The sequence below is a fragment of the Syngnathus leptorhynchus genome, unplaced genomic scaffold (assembly GCF_054491065.1).
Source record: "Syngnathus leptorhynchus isolate UIUO unplaced genomic scaffold, UIUO_Slep HiC_scaffold_388, whole genome shotgun sequence".
Classification (NCBI taxonomy): Eukaryota; Metazoa; Chordata; class Actinopteri; order Syngnathiformes; family Syngnathidae; genus Syngnathus; species Syngnathus leptorhynchus.
Window position 1 is genome coordinate 7,501 of NW_028232343.1, and position 6,299 is coordinate 13,799.

A 6,299-nucleotide genomic window follows, 5' to 3' on the forward strand; every position below is an offset into this window, starting at 1 on the left:
CCGGGGATGGGGGGCGTACGCGGGCGGGCGCCGGGAGAAGACGGCCCGTCCGGGGTCGAATCTCGGCCTGTGTTTTCGGAGCCGGCCGGGCATCACGCTCCCTCCTTGGATGGACAACATTCGTAGTTGACACTTTGTGTCATTTTATCCGAGCAGACGGGCGCCGCGAGGCGACCGTCCGGGGCGACTCTCGGCCTGTGTTTAAGGAGCCGGCCGGGCATCACGCTCCTTCCTTGGATGGACAACATTCGTAGTTGACACTTTGTGTCATTTTATCCGAGCGGGCGGGCGCCGCGAGGCGGACCGTCCGGGGCGACTCTCGGCCTGTGTTTAAGGAGCCGGCCGGGCATCACGCTCCTTCCTTGGATGGACAACATTCGCAGTTGACACTTTGTGTCATTTTATCCGAGCAGACGGGCGCCGCGAGGCGGACCGTCCGGGGCGACTCTCGGCCTGTGTTTTCGGAGCCGGCCGGGCATCACGCTCCCTCCTTGGATGGACAACATTCGTAGTTGACACTTTGTGTCATTTTATCCGAGCAGACGGGCGCCGCGAGGCGACCGTCCGGGGCGACTCTCGGCCTGTGTTTAAGGAGCCGGCCGGGCATCACGCTCCTTCCTTGGATGGACAACATTCGCAGTTGACACTTTGTGTCATTTTATCCGAGCAGACGGGCGCCGCGAGGCGGACCGTCCGGGGCGACTCTCGGCCTGTGTTTTCGGAGCCGGCCGGGCATCACGCTCCCTCCTTGGATGGACAACATTCGTAGTTGACACTTTGTGTCATTTTATCCGAGCAGACGGGCGCCGCGAGGCGACCGTCCGGGGCGACTCTCGGCCTGTGTTTAAGGAGCCGGCCGGGCATCACGCTCCTTCCTTGGATGGACAACATTCGTAGTTGACACTTTGTGTCATTTTATCCGAGCGGGCGGGCGCCGCGAGGCGGACCGTCCGGGGCGACTCTCGGCCTGTGTTTAAGGAGCCGGCCGGGCATCACGCTCCTTCCTTGGATGGACAACATTCGCAGTTGACACTTTGTGTCATTTTATCCGAGCAGACGGGCGCCGCGAGGCGGACCGTCCGGGGCGACTCTCGGCCTGTGTTTTCGGAGCCGGCCGGGCATCACGCTCCCTCCTTGGATGGACAACATTCGTAGTTGACACTTTGTGTCATTTTATCCGAGCAGACGGGCGCCGCGAGGCGACCGTCCGGGGCGACTCTCGGCCTGTGTTTAAGGAGCCGGCCGGGCATCACGCTCCTTCCTTGGATGGACAACATTCGCAGTTGACACTTTGTGTCATTTTATCCGAGCAGACGGGCGCCGCGAGGCGGACCGTCCGGGGCGACTCTCGGCCTGTGTTTTCGGAGCCGGCCGGGCATCACGCTCCCTCCTTGGATGGACAACATTCGTAGTTGACACTTTGTGTCATTTTATCCGAGCAGACGGGCGCCGCGAGGCGACCGTCCGGGGCGACTCTCGGCCTGTGTTTAAGGAGCCGGCCGGGCATCACGCTCCTTCCTTGGATGGACAACATTCGTAGTTGACACTTTGTGTCATTTTATCCGAGCGGGCGGGCGCCGCGAGGCGGACCGTCCGGGGCGACTCTCGGCCTGTGTTTAAGGAGCCGGCCGGGCATCACGCTCCTTCCTTGGATGGACAACATTCGCAGTTGACACTTTGTGTCATTTTATCCGAGCAGACGGGCGCCGCGAGGCGGACCGTCCGGGGCGACTCTCGGCCTGTGTTTTCGGAGCCGGCCGGGCATCACGCTCCCTCCTTGGATGGACAACATTCGTAGTTGACACTTTGTGTCATTTTATCCGAGCAGACGGGCGCCGCGAGGCGGACCGTCCGGGGCGACTCTCGGCCTGTGTTTAAGGAGCCGGCCGGGCATCACGCTCCTTCCTTGGATGGACAACATTCGCAGTTGACACTTTGTGTCATTTTGTTCGGCCTGTGTTTAAGGAGGCGGCCGTCCTCCACTCGGTCCGTGTTTAAGGAGCGACACTCGCGCTCCGGTTCGGCCTGTATTTAGGGAGGCGGCCGTCCTCCGCTTGGTCTGTGTTAAGGGCGACACTCTGTCCATGTTTGAGGAGCCTGGCCCTGACGCTCCTCTCCGGCCTGTGTTTAAGGAGGCGGCCGTCCTCCCCTTGGTCCGTGTTAAGGGCGACACTCGGTCCATGTTTGAGGAGCCTGGCCCTGACGCTCCTCTCCGGCCTGTGTTTAAGGAGGCGGCCGTCCTCCCCTTGGTCCGTGTTAAGGGCGACACTCGGTCCATGTTTGAGGAGCCTGGCCCTGACGCTCCTCTCCGGCCTGTGTTTAAGGAGGCGGCCGTCCTCCCCTTGGTCTGTGTTAAGGGCGACACTCGGTCCATGTTTGAGGAGCCTGGCCCTGACGCTCCTCTCCGGCCTGTGTTTAAGGAGGCGGCCGTCCTCCCCTTGGTCTGTGTTAAGGGCGACACTCGGTCCATGTTTGAGGAGCCTGGCCCTGACGCTCCTCTCCGGCCTGTGTTTAAGGAGGCGGCCGTCCTCCCCTTGGTCCGTGTTAAGGGCGACACTCGGTCCATGTTTGAGGAGCCTGGCCCTGACGCTCCTCTCCGGCCTGTGTTTAAGGAGGCGGCCGTCCTCCCCTTGGTCCGTGTTAAGGGCGACACTCGGTCCATGTTTGAGGAGCCTGGCCCTGACGCTCCTCTCCGGCCTGTGTTTAAGGAGGCGGCCGTCCTCCGCTTGGTCTGTGTTAAGGGCGACACTCGGTCCGTGTTTAAGGAGCCGGCCCTGACGCTCCTCTTCGGCCTGTGTTTAAGGAGGCGGCCGTCCTCCACTTCCTTCCATGCACCACCACATTCGCAGTTGACACTTTGCCATTTTTTCAGAGAGGTGACACTTAGTCGTTTTTTCGAAAGTTGACACTTAGTCGTTTTTTCGAAAGTTGACACTTTGCCGTTTTTTCAGAGAGGCGACACTTAGTCGTTTTTTCGAAAGTTGACACTTAGCCGTTTTTTCGAAAGTTGACACTTAGCCGTTTTTTCGAAAGTTGACACTTAGCCGTTTTTTCGAAAGTTGACACTTAGTCACTTTTTCGCCACAGTGACACCTCCAGCGCGTGCCACGGCGCTTTTCAGGTCTTCTATCCGACCTTGTGCTGTCGAGGACGGCGTGTCCGACGCCGTGGGGAGACCAGCACCATCTCCTCCATACTCGTAAACGGGGTGCTTTGGAAAACGGGGGGAAAGTCGATGAGTACACTGACTACTGGGACCATTTCATTGTACTCTGGCGCACCTGAAGACCAAAAAAGGTACTGCACCTTAGCCCGGGTACCTCACCCCCTGGTACCTCGAGGAGAACTTAGAAAAATTTCGACAAATTTTTGGTGAGCTCCAGGGAGAGAGGCTGATTTTTCGCTTTTTGAGGCCGACCGCCGAACCGGCGCGGGGCGGACTCACAAGCCCCGCAGAGCCGTGGGCACTTAGTCGTTTTTTCAGAGAGGCGACACTTAGTCGTTTTTTCAGAGGCGACACTTAGTCGTTTTTTCGAAAGTTGACACTTAGCCGTTTTTTCGAAAGTCGACACTTAGCCGTTTTTTTGGAAAGTTGACACTTAGTCGTTTTTTCGAAAGTTGACACTTAGTCGTTTTTTCGCCACAATTGGCTCTGAGCTCCAGGGGGAGAGCCTGGTTTTGCCTTATTTCAGGCCGGCTGGGGAACCGGCGCGGGTCGGATGCACGAGCCCGGCAGAGCCGTGGGCACTTAGAAAATTTTCGCCGATTAAGCTGGGACCTCCAGGCGGAGACCGGCATTCCTCGTCCTCGGGGTTCGACCCAGGAACCGGCGCTGGGCAGACGCCGTAGCCACGCAGAGCCGTGGGCACTTAGAAAATATTCGCCAAGTTGGCTCTGAGCTCCAGGCGGAGAGGCTGGTTTTGCCTTATTTCAGGCCGGCTGGGGAACCGGCGCGGGTCGGATGCACGAGCCCGCAGAGCCGTGGGCACTTTGCCATTTTCTCAGAGTCGACACTTAGTCGTTTTTTCAGAGAGGCGACACTCTGTCGTTTTTTCGAAAGTTGACACTTTGCCGTTTTTTCAGAGAGGCGACACTTAGCCGTTTTTTCGAAAGTTGACACTTAGCCGTTTTTTCGAAAGTCGACACTTAGCCGTTTTTTCAGAGATGTGACACTTTGCCGTTTTTTCGAAAGTCGACACTTAGCCGTTTTTTCAGAGATGTGACACTTAGAAACTTTTTGCCAAGTTGGCTGTGAGCTCCAGGAGGAGACCGTTATTTTTCGTCATTCGAGGCCGACTGCGGAACCGGCGCTGGGCGGACGCCAAAGCTCGGCAGGGCCGTGGGCACTTAGAAACTTTTTGCCAAGTTGGCTGTGAGCTCCAGGAGGAGACCGTTATTTTTCGTCATTCGAGGCCGACTGCGGAACCGGCGCTGGGCGGACGCCAAAGCTCGGCAGGGCCGTGGGCACTTAGAAACTTTTTGCCAAGTTGGCTGTGAGCTCCAGGAGGAGACCGTTATTTTTCGTCATTCGAGGCCGACTGCGGAACCGGCGCTGAGCGGACGCCAAAGCTCGGCAGGGCCGTGGGCACTTAGAAACTTTTTGCCAAGTTGGCTGTGAGCTCCAGGAGGAGACCGTTATTTTTCGTCATTCGAGGCCGACTGCGGAACCGGCGCTGGGCGGACGCCAAAGCTCGGCAGGGCCGTGGGCACTTAGAAACTTTTTGCCAAGTTGGCTGTGAGCTCCAGGAGGAGACCGTTATTTTTCGTCATTCGAGGCCGACTGCGGAACCGGCGCTGAGCGGACGCCAAAGCTCGGCAGGGCCGTGGGCACTTAGAAACTTTTTGCCAAGTTGGCTGTGAGCTCCAGGAGGAGACCGTTATTTTTCGTCATTCGAGGCCGACTGCGGAACCGGCGCTGGGCGGACGCCAAAGCTCGGCAGGGCCGTGGGCACTTAGAAACTTTTTGCCAAGTTGGCTGTGAGCTCCAGGAGGAGACCGTTATTTTTCGTCATTCGAGGCCGACTGCGGAACCGGCGCTGAGCGGACGCCAAAGCTCGGCAGGGCCGTGGGCACTTAGAAACTTTTTGCCAAGTTGGCTGTGAGCTCCAGGAGGAGACCGTTATTTTTCGTCATTCGAGGCCGACTGCGGAACCGGCGCTGGGCGGACGCCAAAGCTCGGCAGGGCCGTGGGCACTTAGAAACTTTTTGCCAAGTTGGCTGTGAGCTCCAGGAGGAGACCGTTATTTTTCGTCATTCGAGGCCGACTGCGGAACCGGCGCTGGGCGGACGCCAAAGCTCGGCAGGGCCGTGGGCACTTAGAAACTTTTTGCCAAGTTGGCTGTGAGCTCCAGGAGGAGACCGTTATTTTTCGTCATTCGAGGCCGACTGCGGAACCGGCGCTGGGCGGACGCCAAAGCTCGGCAGGGCCGTGGGCACTTAGAAACTTTTTGCCAAGTTGGCTGTGAGCTCCAGGAGGAGACCGTTATTTTTCGTCATTCGAGGCCGACTGCGGAACCGGCGCTGGGCGGACGCCAAAGCTCGGCAGGGCCGTGGGCACTTAGAAACTTTTTGCCAAGTTGGCTGTGAGCTCCAGGAGGAGACCGTTATTTTTCGTCATTCGAGGCCGACTGCGGAACCGGCGCTGGGCGGACGCCAAAGCTCGGCAGGGCCGTGGGCACTTAGAAACTTTTTGCCAAGTTGGCTGTGAGCTCCAGGAGGAGACCGTTATTTTTCGTCATTCGAGGCCGACTGCGGAACCGGCGCTGGGCGGACGCCAAAGCTCGGCAGGGCCGTGGGCACTTAGAAACTTTTTGCCAAGTTGGCTGTGAGCTCCAGGAGGAGACCGTTATTTTTCGTCATTCGAGGCCGACTGCGGAACCGGCGCTGGGCGGACGCCAAAGCTCGGCAGGGCCGTGGGCACTTAGAAACTTTTTGCCAAGTTGGCTGTGAGCTCCAGGAGGAGACCGTTATTTTTCGTCATTCGAGGCCGACTGTGGAACCGGCGCTGGGCGGACGCCAAAGCTCGGCAGGGCCGTGGGCACTTAGAAACTTTTTGCCAAGTTGGCTGTGAGCTCCAGGAGGAGACCGTTATTTTTCGTCATTCGAGGCCGACTGCGGAACCGGCGCTGGGCGGACGCCAAAGCTCGGCAGGGCCGTGGGCACTTAGAAACTTTTTGCCAAGTTGGCTGTGAGCTCCAGGAGGAGACCGTTATTTTTCGTCATTCGAGGCCGACTGCGGAACCGGCGCTGGGCGGACGCCAAAGCTCGGCAGGGCCGTGGGCACTTAGAAACTTTTTGCC